This window comes from Capricornis sumatraensis, chromosome 6, assembly GCF_032405125.1.
Source record: "Capricornis sumatraensis isolate serow.1 chromosome 6, serow.2, whole genome shotgun sequence".
NCBI classification, from domain to species: domain Eukaryota; kingdom Metazoa; phylum Chordata; class Mammalia; order Artiodactyla; family Bovidae; genus Capricornis; species Capricornis sumatraensis.
In genome coordinates, this window is record NC_091074.1 from 22,175,041 (window position 1) to 22,194,358 (window position 19,318).

Sequence of the window (19,318 nt, forward strand, 5' to 3'; positions counted from 1 at the left end):
AGGTTGGAGGCCTTTGCTTTAGAGGATACTTTTTTCTTTTGAGGTCAAATTATATGACCTCTAAAGTTCTACTTCTGAAAATTAGTGTGAGGTTCTCTGTAGATCACCCTTAAGCAAAACAAGTATAGCTGGGTGAAAGTATTGCAAAAAATAAAATTTATCTGAAAATTTTCTTATGAGTTTATAACAAATAAAGAAGCATTTACTCAAGGAAATCTACTTCAACTTAATAAAAATTGTAAGAGACAGTACCATTGGAACTGTCTCTCTGTCTAAAGTGTGGGTGACATTTAGAGAAATAAGCCACTTTTCTTATATCTAGCTCCAGAGCCATGTCTCAGAGACTTTTTTCTCCAGAGTAGAATATAAGCCTTAAGCTCTTGGGTTTACTTTAAAGGAACTGGTAGTATTTGAAGCAAAGTCTTAGGGAAGTTCAAACCTATAGCTACTCTCAAGAAACAAAACACAAAGATGGGAAGAGGGCTTATTGGGAAAGAATTGAGGGGAGGTTCATGAGAGGGCAGAAAGTAAACTATCAGCCCATTAGTTTAAAAGAGAGGGCCAGGGATATAAATAGCTAAGAAGAACCATCCTGGTTTCAGAGAATCCTATAACATTGTGCACAAAATCGTCCCATGCAAAGGAAACCAAATTTAAGTGAATCAGACTGTGGAGCAATTTATGTCAGGTAATGTCAAAAACATTGGAGCAATCAGCTGGTGGTTGGTGGAACCTAACACTGAGTATGATCAGGAAGTGAGATGGTCAAAGAGAATTTTGCTAAGACCACTGTCATCCCAGTCCCAGGTGACAGTGTGCATGGCAAAGGCTGTGCCCAGGGTGGTAGTAGACAATTTTAGTAAAAAGAGCCCAGCCTGTCATAAATAAAGAAAGAGAGTAAGTTCTATCCAAATGGATTAAAATTATGAAACATGCTATAAGAAAGGGAAGTGTGATACATACCCAGGAAAAGTAGCTGGCAGCAGAAACTGCCAGTAAGAGGGTGCTGATGTCAGATTTAACAGGCAAAGACTGCAAAGGAGCTACTACAAATACATTTTGAAGTACTAAATGGAACCAAACTCAAGGAAGTGAGGAAGGTGTGATGATAATGTCTCATCTCTAAGACTATCCAGAAAAAGATAGGCATTACAAAACAGAGCCAAATGGAAACTATGGAGTTGAAAAGTACAATAACTGAAATGGAAAACTCACTAGAGGATCTCAGTAATAGTTTTTGACCTGACAGAAGAAAGCAATAATTTTATGAAAACTGATGGATATAAGTTATGTAGCCTGAAGGACAGAGAAAAAAAAAAAAAAAGAATGATGAAAAATGATCAGAATCTGAGTACACCAACATAGCTACAGAGTCAATAATGGTGGATGGAGGGAAAATAATAAAGTGTCTATTGGCATACTCTAAACTTTCCATAGAAGGAAATATCACTCTACAGCTAAGTGAAAGGAATCTCAACATTCTCTTTTATTTGAGTACATAGGTCTTGTTTTTTAAATTATAAAAGTGAGACTGTCCCTCAACAATTAAAAATTATGAGAATGCAGCCTAACAGTTACATATTTATTTTAAAATATTAGAAAATATAAGTAAATATTTTTACTATATCTGGGAAAGAAACACTTTCAATGTGAAAAATGTGTAGCACCAAAATTTTGCCAAATATTAGGAAAGCAACGTTTAGTGCTAAAGAGACCTCCAGTATAACCAATATCTAAGGAAGCTGTGAGGGACTTCCCTGGTGGCTCAGACGGTAAAGCGTCTGCCTACAATGTGGGAGACCGGGATTCAATCCCTGTGGTTGGGAAGATCTCCTGAAGAAGGAAATGTCAACCCACTCCAGTACTCTTGCCTAGAAAATCCCATGGATGGAAGAGCCTGGTAGACTACAGTCCATGGGGTTATAAAGAGTTGGACAGGACTGAGTGACTTCATTTTCACTTTCAAGGAAGCTGTGAGTATATTTCTACAAGCTTTTCTGTGATTAGGGTCAAAAGTTCATTTTTCTCTTACTGTCTTTACCACTAAGCCTTTTAGAGTATTGTTTTTAGTGTAACAATATTCTCTACGATATTTGGTCCATGTAAGGCAAAATTACATAAATAAATATCCTGAGAAGGAAACTATATGTACTTATTAAAAGAAGACTTAAAGTAAAAAACATTTTCAAAAATGCATGTCATGTGTCAACATCCTATTCATTTCCTTTCAGAATGGCTTGCTACCTCTTACTACAAAATAAGACAGAATATGGACAAAATACAAACAGAATTCTGTACAGAATTTTGCTACCCACAAAATGCAGGCAGAATCCCTCTCTATGTGGTATTCCCTGGGAAGTTATTTTCTCTTATTTTCATGAATGCTTGGGGACATCAACATTGAATGTTTTTATAAAGTTCCCAAGTTTACTTGTGGTTCTCATTGATAAAGATATTAAAATGTTATTTTGAGAAGATACAATTCAGCAAATGGTACAGAAACATGTAAAATAGATTACAAGAGCCGATTAGCCTTTAATGAGGCCCAGCTAAACTAAATAAGTTGTAATAACATTTCCCTATAGCCATATTTTGAAAGGTTGGGGAAAAGAACTACAATCATAGCAAAGCAAAACAACAGATTCAGAGTCACAGTAAATGCCTTAGGAATATTGCTCCTAGGTAAAATTATGCTGGCTACTAGGCTAATTTCAACTTCTCTTCTAGTGTGATTATGATCATGAACTCTGATTTTAAATACAGCATTGCACTCTCATTTCTAATTTATTACTCTCAGTATTTACTATCACTAGTCTTAATTTGATGTCATCCAAAGAAAAATTCTCCTTATTCAGAAAACCCAAAGCAAATTAATTTTCTTTTAGATACAATTTTATTTAAAGATCATTATTTTTGGTTTTGAATTTTCACGTGGGATAAAAATAAAAGTAACAGCAACAGTGAAAACAGTGTCAATATAAATGCAATTCTGTGAATAATGAAAAAGGAATCTGAGTTCATACAGGGTATAACAAGATGCTGTAAAGATCAAGCCACAGGGTCAGACTTACCTGAAGTTTAAATCTCTGTTTTACTATTTATCTACGCTGAGAACTGGGACAAGTTATTTAACATCTCCCATTCATGAGTTTCTTAATTTAGAATGTGTTAATGATACCTACATTACTGGCTTGTTGTGAGGATTTATTCATTCTGTAAATTTTTATTAAGAGTCTATTATATGCCTAGTGTAGTTCTAGCTAAAGGGCATATAAAAACAAGTAAATGTAGATCTCAAAGAGCTTATAGTCTCGAGCAGCAAGAAATAAAATGTAAACAAATCTATGAAATAGCAACTATGATTGATATACACATGGGCTCAGTAGATCCACCAAGAAGGGTTCTTTTCTTCTAAAATAGCTTTTCAGAATAAATAATATATCCTCCACAAGAAATTAAATGGGCTACAAATAGAAACCTGCTGAATCGTAGTTGTGCTTGTAAATCACAGTGTTCTTATTGTACAACTTCAAGGTTTTACAAGGGGATGGAGCTGGGATCATGTTGAGATTGTAACCTTAAATTCAGGGCGGAGCATGGGAATGAGGGGAGCATGCAGAAAGAGGACGTGATGCCAAGATTCACATAAGGACTGTCAAGAAGAAAGAGGGATGCAGAAACTTACACCTTATCACAAAGCAAAGGGAGTAAGAAAGAAGGAACATCAAAGTGAAGGTTTGAAAACTAAGGACAAGTAATAAGGTTCAGAGCATGGACATCTCCCCACGTTCCACACACATGCACCTTGAAATATTATTAAGGTAGAAAAAAATATAAATATGGATGGGCAACAAACATGTAGGTATAGAAAAGTATTGCCACCATAAATCTCCTATGAATAAATGTGCAAAAGTCATGCTTCTGAGGAAGAAAAATCCAAGATACTGCTTTTAACTAAATGTTAACTTTTGGCTGCCTTAACAGTGAAATTAATCTTCATGCTGCGCTCCTTTATTTAGGTCAGCTTTTTGCATCATCACAGATATGTTGGGAAGAATGCAGAGAGATTGCAAAGACTTCTTTCATTTAGCATTTTTATGTATTAGGCCAACAAATCTGGATCATTTCCCCTTGTAAAGAGAGGTAAACATCTTGTTTTTCAAATAACCTAGCAAAAGGATTTTGATGTAAATGATAATTATCTTTGCAAAGCCTGAGAGCAAAGTAAGAGAGGTCAGTGAGAAAACCTGCAGTAATTTATATCTCCACCTTAGTTTTCAAAAGCAATCTATGTAATTGGTGATTCATGTAGGAAAGGACAAAAGATTGTCAATAACTCACTGTCCAAAGCCAAGACTTTGTAAATGACTGTCTTTTTTTTTTTTTTTCCAGCATGCTTAAAAATATTCTTGACAGTTTGGATCAACAATTTTTTTTTTTAGAAAAAATTCTAAATTTTTATTAGAATTGTCTTTTACTCTAATGAGAAACAGGTAGATCCAAGTCTGTAGTAAGTAATTTAAAGTCACAGAGCAAGACTAAACAAGTAGATTCTAATAAAAGTAAGATTAAATAGCTACGGATTAAATAAAATATAGATAATATATGTATGCATGCATCCATATATGTATGTAAATATATGTTTTCAAAACAAGGCTAGGGTCACAGGCGTTATGTATAGAGATACAGTCAGCTCAGTCCTCTTAGTAGTGGCTTAATGGTTTAGCCAGGTAAAACTGCAACATTTCAGTGAAAATTTTGAAGCAGCTTTCATCATTAAAGCTCCAAATGTTACTAGTTTCCGTTGTTTTGGTGCTGGTGGCACATTTTTCCTTTTCCACAGAGATACAGGTGAGTTATTGTTTAGGCGCTAAGTCACATCCGACTCTTTGTGACCCCATGGTTTGTAGCCTGCCAGGCTCCTCTGTCCATGAGCTTCTCCAGGCAAGAATACTGGAGTAGGTTACCATTTCCTTCTCCATATTGGTGAGTTATTTAGTGGCTAATTTCCTTTAGATAATTTGCCTTTTTTAGTTTATTTTTGTCTTCCTTCTTTGGCTTACATATAGCATTTTGCTTCCCTTGGTGGCTCAGATGGTAAAGAATCTACCCACAATGCAGGAGACCTGGGTTCAGTCCCTGGGTTGGGAAGATCCCCTGGAGAGGGAACAGCTACTCACTCCAGTATTCTGCACTGGAGAATTCCATGGACAGAGGAGCATGGCAGGCTACAGTCCATGGAGTCATCAAGAGTCAGACAGGACAGAACAACTTTCACTTTTCACAGCATTTGGAATGAAGCATTTTAGGATCAACGCACAGTCTGTGGTTAGCATGTTTGTTTGTTTATAATCGTTAGGAGATTTTATCGAACCCATATGCCTTGACTCTCCTCCAAAAAACTTAGCTATAAATAGTACCTTCTTTTGATAGCTCTTTGCAGATCTTAGGAACTTAATTCTTTTGTTATATTGCTTTTGTATAAAACAAAATTATTTTTGTTACTTAAATGTATGTTCTAATTATCATTATTTTTAAGTTCTCAGCTTTACTCTGACTTGCAGTGTTAAATGAGACCTAAAAAGAATCAGTCTGTGACTTCTTCATTGAGTTATAGAAGAGATAAGGACTTTAAATGTGGAAAACAGTGGCAAAAGCCACAATGATTCTGATTTTATGAAGAAATTATTCCTTTAGCCCCTGCTTGTCTAATAGATGGGGTTCCCTTGTGGCTCACTTGGTAAAGAATATACCTGCAATGCAGAAGACGTGGGTTCGATTCCTGGATTGGGAAGATCTGCTGGAGAAGAGATAGGCTACCATTCCAGTATTCACTGGCTTCCCTTGTGGCTCAGCTGGTAAAGAATCCACCTACAATGAGGGAGACCTGGGTTTGATCCCTGGGTTGGGAAGATCCCCTGGAGAAGGGAACAGCTACCCACCCCAGTATTCTGTCCTGAAGAAGCCCATGGGTTGTCCATGGGCTCACAAAGAGTCGGACACAACTGAGTAACTTTCTGCTCTTAAATTACTTTTAGACCCTCAAATAAAAGATTTCTATCATAAACGTTGACAAAAGTGAAGCATTTTGAAGTTGGATCTTTATCCTCCAAAAAAACTATAGAATCTTTTTCAGTAATGAAACTTAGATTTTATTTATGTGAGTGTAGTCTAATCTTTGAATTTTAATTAATATTCTTTATAATAAATGAGCATTTGATATATGATAAATTAGCTGAAAACTTCACACAAGTAAGTAATTTCAACTGATGCTATCTTTTCATGTCAACTTTATTCCACATTAATTTGAATACATAGATTTATTTTCCTTAAGAAATATAGAATATTAGAATTTATATTTTTGAAAGTACCGTGCCCTTGGTCCACCAGCTTTGACTACTCAATGCTCTCTTCTTCATTTTTGACCTAAAACATCATCTTTAAGAGTTTTAGCATGTTTCTTTTATTTTTGCCTATAGGAAATAGCATTTGCATGGTGGCTGCTGCTGCTAAGTTGCTTCAGTTGTGTCCGACTCTGTGCGACCCCATAGACGGCAGCCCACCAGGCTCCCCATCCCTGGGATTCTCCAGGCATGAACACTGATGTGGGTTGCCATTTCCTTCTCCAATGCATGAAAGTAAACAGTGAAAGTGAAGTTGATCAGTGGTGTCCACCTCTTAGCGACCCCATGGACTGCAGCCTATCAGGCTCCTCCGCCCATGGGATTTTCCAGGCGAGAGTACTGGAGTGGGTTGCCATTGCCTTCTCCGCATGGTGGCTATTTTTGGTATAACTATAACTTCTTGTTTTCTACCAATGTAAATTCTAAACAGCTAGGACTTGAAAGTGGATAGCCAAGGAAAAAGATTCAAGCCAGAAGCTAACAATAAGTCTGGTCATACTAATTAAGGTTGGGTGAAGCAGAAATTACTGTCTGAGAAGGCCATAGGATCTCATCTATCTTCAGGAATCTCAAGGTCTTAGGCATGGTGTGTCTTGTGGGACTGTTAGTGCTGGAGCTATGAACAGATATTTTCAAGGTTCCTGGGTTAGAAAAGACTCTTTAGCCCTGAATGAAATTATTTTTGAACTGACATAGTTGTCCCAAAAGAGCATTGTGAAAGTGAGGAGATTGTTTTGAAATCCCCTTTGTTTCAAGGACTCTACACTTCTCAGTAAATCTTACAAAACACCACAATTATCTGGGGAACTCCATTGCTTTGACCCATTTAGACCTTGCGTTCTTTCAGAACCAGTTGTTTTGACTTTTCTCTCTTCTATAAGAACTGAGGTCTAGTTGCATGAGATTCTTGATAGGAATTTCATGTTGAGTTTCAATGCAAAGAGATAGGGCTAGTAAAAAAAAAAAATGAGAAAAAATATTTTTTCAGTGAGAGGTTAGATGTCTTTCTTATTGTGTTATATAAGTAACCATCTACGGTGCTTCTAATTTATGTCTAGAAAGTAATTCAAATGCCGTACTTGTACCCAGTAAGAGTCACACACTATGAGAAAAATAAATCATTTTATGCCTCTCTTGTTAACTGATTGCTTTTCCACTGTCCTCTTCCATAAGAAAACAGAATGCTGCTGCTAACCTACCTTCTAACAGGTAGAGGGCTCCCTCCTGTGGGCAAGTAGCTAAAACGGTATCCATGGCAACAAACTCCAAACCCTGACATCAAACACTAGCTTAGAAATCCCAAAGTTATATTAGAAAATTAAAAGAGAAAATGGAAGATAATCTAGGAAAGAGAAAAATGAGCCTGGAAAATGATGGTGAGAGGGACTTTAAAAAAAATCAGTAGAATAATTGCTAGAAGGAAGGATGAAACAGGACCAGAAATATGTATGTCAATTAGATAATAGGAAGGGGATGGAAGGAGAAGAGAAGGGAAGAATGTGGTGACATATTAACATAATCTGTTATAAAATCTGTAACCATGACACAGTCATTAAAAGACATGATAAATATTTAGAAATGTGAAAAAATAGTGCAATGAATACATTAAATATTAGATAATTACCAGCATTTGTGTAATGCTTTCCATGGTATGGACCACTGTCTCATGCTACCCCATCATATTTCCTCACATGAACTCAGAAGGAAATATTCTCATTTTTATCACTGGTGATATAATCATTGTACTCATTTTACTAGTAAGACTGAGGCACTAAGAATAATAGTTTATATTTGAAAATGTCATAACAACTGATAATTATTATGATCCTACTATATGTCAGAGACTGGGCTCAAAAGTGGCTTGATATCTATTTAAATCCATGTGACAAGCTAATAGTATGTAGCAAGTAGAAAGAGTCATATCAAAGGAGCATGTTTGGTATGTTTGGTATCTAGTAAGGAGACCTGTGATTAAGAGAAAATAATGGATGTATACCAGGGAAATAGTTACAGAAAAACCAAGTATTTAAAACAAGTAGGTTTATAGGCCATTGTAAGGTGTTTACTTCAATCTGAGTAACTGTAAAATCTGTGAAAGGTTGTATGAAGAGTAGGGACATGATATGATACACACTTAGAATTTATCCTCTAATATGTGAAGAATAGATTGTAGGGGTCAAACGTAGAAACCTGAGTACCACTTGGAAGAATGCTGAAAAAAATCTTAAGAAATCTTGATGGTACCTTGGATGTGAATAATTTTGGTTGGTGTAGGTGGAGAGAAAGGATAATTTCTAGATGTATTTTCAAGGTATATACAATAAGACATGCTAATGGATTAGATGTGAAGTATGAGAACAAGAGAGAAGAAAGGAATTGCTTCAAAACTGTGGGGTGGAGGCCTTTAAAAATGGAGTTTTCATTTACTAACATGGGGAAAATAATGTGAATAACAGGTTTAAGGAGACAGTTGTTCACTTTTTTGACATATTAGTCTTCCTGTAATCCCTTGTAGTGCTCAGTCATGTCTGACTCTTTGTGACCCCATGAACTGTAGCCTGCCAGGCTCCTCTGTCCATGGGATTTTTCAGGCAAGGATACTGGAGTGGGTTGTCATTTCCTCCTCCAGGGCATATTCCCAACCTAGGGATTGAACCCACGTTTTCTGCATTGGCAGGTGGATTCTTTACCACTGTGCCACTTGGGGAGCCTGCTTTTACCATATTAACTAGTCTCTCTTAGACATCTGCCTTAGTATGGAATGTCCAGAGATCAGAGCCTGAACCTGGTATCTGCATGTTAATACGTTGTTAGGGAATACAGTGATTGAGTAGCAAATATGAGGGAGAGAGAGGTAGGAAGGAGCAACATGTATCAGATGCATAACTGAGTTGGCCACCTACTGGATCAAGCATAAGCAATAGCTCAATTGTATAGAATTTCCAACAGGTCAGATATAAAAGAACACTAGAGACAGGAAGTCCAGGAGGAGGAGGACAGGTAAGGAATTTATCCACCAAAACCCTGACTCCCATCACAGGTTCACATTGAGGACAGTAAATGTTCTACATGTTCATGCTTCATGTTTACAGGCACTAAAACCACGTTGGTTTATACTTCAGTGTCAGTAGGGATCTCAAGAGTAGAAAACAAAGCATATCACAAAAGACAAACGCAAAAGTGCTATCTAGTTTTTCCAGGTGCAGTCTGTTGCCTCAGCCAGTGGCTGAAGTAAGATTAAATTTATCCCGTAACCAAGGCAAGACAGTTGGCCAAGGCTCTTCAGTATTCTGGCCTGGAGAATCCCATAGACAGCAGAGCTTGGCAGGCCATGGTCCATGGGGTTGCAGAGACTCAGACATGACTGAAGCAACTGAGCAGGCACTGTATACAGGTAAAAGGATGACATGATATGAAATGAAACACTAGAAGTATTTATGTAATATTCAATTGTAGATATTAGGCAATTAGAAATAAAAGCATGAGGAGATAGGGCTATGTATATGCATTAAAGATAGATTTGACTACATAAACACTAGTCATTTATCTGTGGTTAATATGGAGTCAGAAAACAAAGAAATGAGAATTAGAAAAATATTTGCAACAGAAAAGGCAAAGTTTTCATACATAAAGAGAACATATGAATTAATAGAAAATGCCCCCAGTAGAAAAAAAAAAAAAAACTGGAGAAAAATAAATAAATAAATACAATTTAAAAATAAACACATGAAAAAGATTCATTTTATACCCTCCTGAGGATGTGTGATGTCACCACACTGAGTATTTGAACCAGACACTTAAATGTTAGATTTTAGATGAAGGGAACTATGTGCTTTTATATTTTAAGTAGTGAATAAAATATTGCATGAAAAAAGCAATGAATTATGATAAATTACTAGGCATATGGAAAGTTATTTTCTTAACAAAATAGATTCATAGCTCATTCTGTAATATATTTTAAAGTAATTGAATATGTCTCAGTAGCCTTAAGAGTTGTGTGTATGTATGTATGTGTGTGTGTTTTATTTTTGATTCCTGGATTCTCAGAAAGGCTTTTAATTTTGATCCTCAGAGATTTGAGCTTGAAAGACAGCTAGATAATGGCATTTTTATTGCCAATTCATTTTTCTCTTTGTTTCAAACTAAAATATATGTAACTTGGTCAAAACCACATTTTAAAATTGCGAACATAGTGAAATTCAGCTCAGTTTAGTTCAATATTTATTAAGCATATGATGTTTTTGGTTTAAAATATGTTAGCATTGCTGCCAAAAATTCTTTTAACTTTGGCTTTTGCTATACTAGCCAGGACACTAGCTAATAAGTTACCTCACTTTCTGTACTTCAGTTTCCTCATCTTTAAACTCAAAATAATATATACTACCTATGCTAATATCTGGCACAAAGTAAATGATATGAAATCTTGTAGATTTTGAATATTTAATGATAATATATATACTTTAAGCCTAGCACTAGAAGATGCTCATAGAATAATAACTTACTATAGTTTTCTGACTTGGGGATGGACCCTATACCACCTGAATTACAGCTATTTTATTGGAACACAGAATAAGGCTACCTAAAGTTTCTTTCCTTGGAGTAGTCTTAAAAACTCAGATTTATAAAACTGTATCTCTATCCAAATGTTGGATTGGTAAGAGTGATGTCATGCAGTATCTAAGTTAAAGAATACTCTAATACTGAATAGGTGCTTATAGTGAGGTAAACTATCTCCTTTCCTTCTCCCTTTGAGATGTATTCTTTCTTTATTTGAAAGAGTAGTACCACTTCCGTTTTCTAAAATTTGGTTACTGGCTTTAAGGAAACCAATCCTTACCCACTCATCTTATTTACATAGTGGGGAAACTGGAAAATAATTGAGACATTGAATCTGTAAGGCTGTGTACTCATTATAAATAGAAACTTATCCTACATTGTCCTGCCGGGACAAACTCACTATATGGGGTGATTCATATTTGTTCATTTTTATTTGTTTTACTGCTTTGGATATCTTCAGGAGAAGAAAATCTTCCTTGACTCAGAGACAAAGCGTCAGAAAATATGGAAGGATTATTTTGAGTGCATCATGGTACATAATTCAAATATTCTTACTTTTCTCCTAATTTGTAGAGTCCAATTAAATAGAAATAACAATAATTTAGAGAAATGAAGGAGAGTATTCTTCTTGTATACTGAAATGCAAGTTTGAGAACATGGAAACTGAGTATTAAATGAGGATATAAGAATATATTTGGTTTATATATGCAGTAAGAAGCAAGTGTATTAGTAAATGGTCAATATAAGGCACTGAAGATTATTTTGGGTTTGAACAATGCAGCCTACTTTGGATTAATGAGAAATATCAAAGTACCAACATGGAAGTGTCACCCATTATTGGGAATATAAAAAAAAAATACTACAGAAGAGCATGCTTTGAGGGAATTGTAAGGATTAATATATACAAATCTAGAAGACAGAGTGAGATGAGAGGACTCCCCACTTAGTAGTACATGAGAGATTTACCTTCCATGACTTTCTGAACCAAGTCAGGAAGGATTTCAGAGAAGATGATGTTCTCATAACTTCATGAGTACGACCAGTAAAGGAAAAATTTTATTGTTACTGTGTCTTTACTGAAAATTAATTTTGAAGTGTCCTGTTAAGTGTGAATCACTTTTAAAAAATCACAGATTTTCTCATCTTCAGCATTGCACCTTTCTACCTTTATTTTTAAATAGTAAAATAGTATTCTTTCTGAATTATTAAGCTTTAAAATGAAACAATATTTGGGGATGGAAGAATTGAGAAGTTTACCTCTTGTGAGTGGATAAATCAATAATTACTATTTTGGCCACAAAATTAAGTTACCAGATTTTTAAACTTTGCTGAAAAGGAACTCATCCTTTCCATAGGCAGGTGGTGGAGGTGGGGAGAAAATGTTGGATTCAAAATTCAAATAGTTTGGGACATAGAGAATCCCAACTGACTATGGTTATTCTTTCTTCTTCAAAACCTTATCTCGTGAGTTAGAACAATTAGCCAAGTGAATGGTTACCCAGGTTTGGATTTCTGACCAACTGTGATGGGTCAAATGATATCATAGAAATATTGACCAGATGCTTAGAGAGCACAATGCAGTGTCCAATAGTTTGAGCTCATTCATATAAGACATTTATTCAGAGGCTTCAGATTCACTTTATCTTCTTTTTTTAAGCCTCCTTAAAATGTGCTGCTGATTCCTCTTTCATGGTGAGAGAGAAATTGTTGCCCAAATCATATGAATTTCTAAACACAATCACTTGCTAAAATACCCATTGTTTAGTATCAGAATGATAAGCTTTGATTAGTGATGATGTTATAAAGTTAATACATAATTATTCAATTCTACTTCTACATTGTTTCCTAAGAAGTGTATCATCTTGGGATTTCAGACCTATGCATAAATAGACTTCCGTGGAAGGATGAATAGCATTTTTTTTTAACTTTACAATATTGTATTGATTTTGCTATACATCAACATGAATCCACCAGAGGTATACACGTGTTCCCCATTCTGAACACCCCTCCCTCCTCCCTTCCTGTACCATCCCTCTGGGTCATCTCAGTGAACCAGACCCGAGCATCCAGTATCATGCATCAAACCTGGATTGGCAATTCGTTTCATATATGATATTATACATGTTTCAATGCCATTTTCCCAAATCATCCCACCCTCTCCCTCTCCCACAGAGTCCAAAAAACTGTTCTATACATCTGTGTCTCTTTTGCTGTCTCCCATACAGGATTATCATTACCATCTTTCTAAATTCCATATATATGTGTTAGTATACTGTATTGGTGTTTTTCTTTTTGGCTTACTTCATCTGTATAATAGGCTCCAATTTCATCCACCTCATTAGAAGTGATTCAAATGTATTCTTTTTAATGGGCGAATAATACTCCTTTGTGAATATATACCACAGCTTTCTTATCCATTCATCTGCTGATGGACATCTAGGTTGCTTCCATGTTCTGGCTATTATAAACAGTGCTGCGATGAACATTGGGGTACACGTGTCTCTTTCAATTCTGGTTTCCTCAGTGTGTATGCCCAGCAGTGGGATTGCTGGGTCATAAGGCAGTACTATTTGTAGTCTTTTAAGGAATCTCCACACTGCTCTCCATAGTGGCTATACTAGTTTGCATTCCCACCAACAATGTTAGAGGGTTCCCTTTTCTCCACACCCTCTCCAGTATTTATTGCTTGTAGACTTTTGATCACAGCCATTCTGACTGGTGTGAAGTGGTACCTCATTGTGGTCTTGATTTGCATTTCTCTGATAATGAGTGATGTTGAGCATCTTTTCATGTGTTTGTTAGCCATCCATATGTCTTCTTTGGAGAAATGTCTATTTAGTTTTTTGGCCCATTTTTTGATTGGGTCGTTTATTTTTCTGTAATTGAGCTGCATGAGTTTCTTGTATATTTTTGAGATTAGTTGTTTGTCAGTTGCTTCATTTGCTATTATTGTCTCCCATTCTGAAGGCTGTCTTTTCACCTTGCTTACAGTTTCCTTTGTTGTGCAGAGCTTTTAAGTTTAATTAGGTCCCATTTGTTTATTTTTGCTTTTATTTCCAGTATTCTGGGAGGTGAGTCATAGAGTATCCTGCTGTGTTGTATGTGGGAGAGAGTTTTGCTTACGTTCTCCTCTAGGAGTTGTATAGTTTCTGGTCTTACATTTAGATTTTTAATCCATTTTGAGTTTATTTTTGTGTATGGTGTTAGAAAGTGTTCTAATTTCATTCTTTTACAAGTGGTTCACCAGTTTTCCCAGCACCACTTGTGAAAGAGATTGTCTTTTCTCCATTGTATATTCTTGCCTCCTTTGTCAAAGATAAGGTGTCCATAGGTGCGTGGATTTATCTCTGGGCTTTCTATTTTGTTCCATTGATCTATATTTCTGTCTTTGTGCCAGTACCATACTGTCTTGATGACTGTGGCTTTGTAGTAGAGCCTGAAGTCAGGCAGGTTGATTCATCCAGTTCCATTATTCTTTCTCAAGATTACTTTGGCTATTAGAGGTTTTTTGTATTTCCATACAAATTGTGAAATTATTTGTTTTAGCTCTGTGAAAAATACCGTTGGTAGCTTGATAGGGATTGCATTGAATCTGTAGATGGCTTTGGGTAGTATACTCATTTTCACTATATTGATTCTTCTGATTCATGAACCTGGTATATTTCTCCATCTATTAGTGTCCTATTTGATTTCTTTCACCAGTGTTTTATAGTTTTCTATATATAGGTATTTGGTTTCTTTTGGTAGATATATTTCTAAGTATTTTATTCTTTTCATTGCAATGTTTAATGGAATTGTTTCCTTAATTTCTCTTTCTATTTTCTCATTATTAGTGTTTAGGAATGCAAGGGATTTCTGTGTGTTGATTTTATATCCTGAAACTTTACTGTATTCATTGATAAGCTCTAGTAATTTTCTTTTGGAGTTAGGGTTTTCTATGTAGAGGATCATGTCAACTGCAGACAGCGAGAGTTTTACTTCTTTTCCAATTTGGATTCCTTTTATTTCTTTTTCTGCTCTGATTGCTGTGTCCTAAACTTCCAGAACTATGTTGAATACTAATGGTGAAAGTGGGCACCCTTGTCTTGTTCCTGACTTTAGGGGAAATGCTTTCAATTTTTCACCATTGAGGATAATGTTTGCTGTGGGTTTGTCATATATGGCTTTTATTATGTTGAGGTATGTTCCTTCTATTCCTGCTTTCTGGAGAGTATTTATCATAAATGGATGTAGAATTTTGTCAAAGGCTTTCTCTGCATCTATTGAGATAATCAGATGGGTTTTATTTTTCAATTTGTTAGTCTGTTGTATTACATTGATTGAGTTGTGGATATTGAAGAATCCTTGCATCCCTGGGATAAAGCCCACTTGGTCATCATGTATGATCTTTTTAATGTCCTGTTGGATTCTGATTGCTAGAATTTTGTTAAGATTTTTGCATCTATGTTCATCAGTGATATTGGGCTGTAGTTTTCTTTTTTTGTAGCATCTTTGTCAGGTTTAGGTATTAGGGTGATGGTGGCCTCATAGAATGAGTTTCGAAGTTTACCTTCCTCTGCAATATTCTGGAAGAGTTTGAGTAGGATAGGTGTTAGCTCTTCTCCAAATTTTTGGTAGAATTCAGCTGTGAAGCCATCTGGGCCTGGGCTTTTGTTTGCTGGAAGATTTCTGATTACAGTTTCAATTTCCATGCTTGTGATGGGTCTGTTAAGATTTTCTATTTCTTCCTGGTTCAGTTTTGGAAAGTTGTACTTTTCTAATAATTTGTCCATTTCTTCCACGTTGTCCATTTTATTGGCATATAATTGCTGATAGTAATCTCTTATGATCCTTTGTATTTTTGTGTTGTCTGTTGTGATCTCTCCATTTTCATTTCTAATTTTATTGATTTGACTTTTCTCCCTTTGTTCTTGATGTGTCTGGCTAATGGTTTGTCAATTTTATTTATCCTTTCAAAGAACCAGCTTTTGGATTTGTTGATTTTTGCTATGGCCTCTTTTGTTTCTTTTGCATTTATTTCTGCCCTAATTTTTAAGATTTCTTTCCTTCTACTAACCCTGGGGTTCTTCATTTCTTCCTTTTCTAGTTGCTTTAGGTGTAGAATTAGGTTATTTATTTGACTTTTTTTTGTTTCTTGAGGTATGCCTGTATTGTTATGAACTTTCCCCTTAGCACTGCTTTTACAGTGTCCCACAGGTTTTGGGTTGTTGTGTTTTCATTTTCATTCGTTTCTATGCATATTTTTATTTCTTTTTTTATTTCTTCTGTGATTTGTTGGTTGTTCAGCAGCGTGTTATTCAACTTCCATAGGTTGGAATTTTTATTAGTTTTTCTCCTGTAATTGAGATCTAATCTTACTGCATTGTGGTTAGAAAAGATGCTTGGAATGATTTCAATTTTTTTTTGAATTTACCAAGGGTAGATTTATGGCCCAGGATGTGATCTATCCTGGAGAAGGAACTGCGTGTGCTTGAGAAAAAGGTGAAATTCATTGTTTTGGGGTGAAATGTCCTATAGATATCAATTAGGTCTAACTGGTCTATTGTATCATTTAAAGTTTGTTTCCTTGTTAATTTTCTGTTTACTTGATCTATCCATAGGTGTGAGTGGGGTATTAAAGTCTCCCACTATTATTGTGTTATTGTTAATTTCCCCTTTCATATTTATTAGCATTTGTCTTACATGTTGCGGTGCTCCTATGTTGGGTGCATGTATATTTATAATTGTTATATCTTCTACTTGGATTGATCCTTTGATCATTATGTATTGGCCTTCTTTGTCTCTTTTCACAGCCTTTGTTTTAAAGTCTATTTTATCTGATATGAGTATTGCTACTCCTGCTTTCTTTTGGTGTCTATTTGCATGGAAAATCTTTTTCCAGCTCTTCACTTTCAGTCTGTAGGTGTCCCTTGTTTTGATATGGGTGTCTTGTAGACAACATATATAGGGGTCTTCTTTTTGTATCCATTCAGCCAGTCTTTGTCTTTTGGTTGGGGCATTCAACCCATTTATATTTAAGGTAATTATTGATAAGTATGATCCCATTGCCATTTACTTTATTGTTTTAGGTTTGAGTTAATACATCCTTTTTGTGTTTCCTGTCTAGAAAAGATCCTTTAGCATTTGTTGGAGAGCTTGTTTGGTGGTGCTGAATTCTCTCAGCTTTTGCTTGCCTATAAAGCTTTTGATTTCTCCTTCATATTTGAATAAGATCCTTGCTGGGTACAGTAATCTGGGCTGTAAGTTATTTTCTTTCATCACTTTAAGTATGTCTTGCTGTTCCCTCCTGGCTTGAAGAGTTTCTATTGAAAGATCAGCTGTTATCCTTATGGGAATCCCCTTGTGTGTTATTTGTTGTTTTTCCCTTCCTGCTTTTAATATTTGTTCTTTGTGTTTGATCTTTGTTAATTTAATTAATATGTGTCTTGGGGTGTTTTGTCTTGGATTTATCCTGTTTGGGACTCTCTGGGTTTCTTGGACTTGGGTGATTATTTCCTTCCCCATTTTAGGGAAGTTTCCAACTGTTGTCTTCTCAAGTACTTTCTAAGGGTCTTTCTTTTTGTCTTCTTCTGGGATACCTATGATTCGAATGTTGGGGTGTTTAACACTGTCCTGGATGTCTCTGAGATTGTCCTCATTTCTTTTAATTCGTTTTTCTTTTTTCCTCTCTGACTCACTTATTTCTACCATTCTATCTTCTAATTCACTAATCCTATCTTCTTCCTCCATTATTCTACTATTTGTTGCCTCCAGAGTGTTTCTGATCTCATTTATTGCGTTATTCATCATATATTGACTCTTTTTTATTTCTTCTATGTCCTTGTTAAACCTTTCTTGCATCTTCTCAATCCTTGTCTCCAGACTATTTATCTGTGATTCCATTTTTATTTCAAGATTTTGGATCATTTTAACTATCATTATTCAGAATTCTTTATCGGGTAGATTCCCTATCTCTTCCTCTTTTGTTTGGTTTGGTGGGCATTTATCCTGTTCCTTTACCTGCTGGGTATTCCTCTGTCTCTTCATCTTGTTTATATTGCTGAGTTTGGGGTGTCCTTTCTGTATTCTGGCAGTTTGTGGAGTTCTCTTTATTGTGGAGTTTCTTCACTGTGGGTGGGGTTGTACAGGTGGCTTGTCAAGGTTTTTTGGTTAGGGAAGCTTATGTCGGTGTTCTGGTAGGTGGAAATGGATTTATTCTCTCTGGAGTGCAATGTAGTGTCCAGTAATTAGTTAATAGATGTCAATGGTTTTGAAGTAACTTTGGGCAGCCTGTATATTGGAGCTCAGGGCGGTATTCCTGTTTTGCTGGAGAATTTGTGTTGTATGTCTTGCTCTGGAACTTGTTGTCCCTTGGGTGGTGCTTGATTTCAGTGTAGGTATGGAGGTGTTTGCTGAGCTCCTGTCAATTAATGTTCCCTAGAGTCAGGAGTTCTCTGGTGTTCTCAGGGTTTGGACTTAAGCCTCCTACTTCTGGTTTTCAGTCTTATTTTTACAGTAGTCTCAAGATTTCTCATTCTATATAGCACCATTGATAAAATATCTAGGTTAAAGATGAAAAGTTTCTCCACCATGAGGGACACCCAGAGAGGTTCACAGAGTTACATGGAGAAGAGAACAGGGAGGAAGGAGTTAGAGGTGACCCAAATGAGATGAGGTGGAATCAATAGAGGAGAAAACAAGCTAGCCAGTAATCACTTTCTTATGTGCACTCCACAGCTGGACCACTCAGAGATGTTCACGGAGTTATACAGAGAAGAGAAGTGGGACGAAGGAGAGAGAAGTGGCCAGGAGGATAAAAGGGGAGACTCAAAAGGAGAGAGACAGATCCAGCCAGTAATCAGTTCCCTAAGTGTTCTCCACCTTCTGGGACACACAGAAATTCACAGCATTGGGTAGAGAAGAGAGGGTGTAGGGAGGGAACACAGGTGACCTGGTAGAAAAAAAGAACAGTCCAAAGGGGGAGAGAGCAGTCAAGCCAGTAATCTTGCTCCCAAGTAAAAATGCGTACTGAAGATTGGGTTCTTAAAGGTACAAAATTGATAACAAATAACAAAAAGCAAAGATTAAAAATCTAGAATAGAGTTTGGAATTTCAAAAATATAATATTAAAGAAAAGAAAAAAGGAAGAGGAAAAAAGTCACAAAAGTTATAAAATATATATATATGAAATTTGCTTTTAAAATATAGGGTCTTTTTCTTTGCAAAGTAATAGTAGGTTATAAAAGTGAAAATTAAAGGAGTAATAAGGACTTAAAATTAAAAAAAATTTAAGAAAGGAAAGAATGATCATAAAAATAGTAAAAAATATATCTTGGACTTTCTCTGGTGTTGTTGTGGGTATTGTGGCGTCAGTTCAT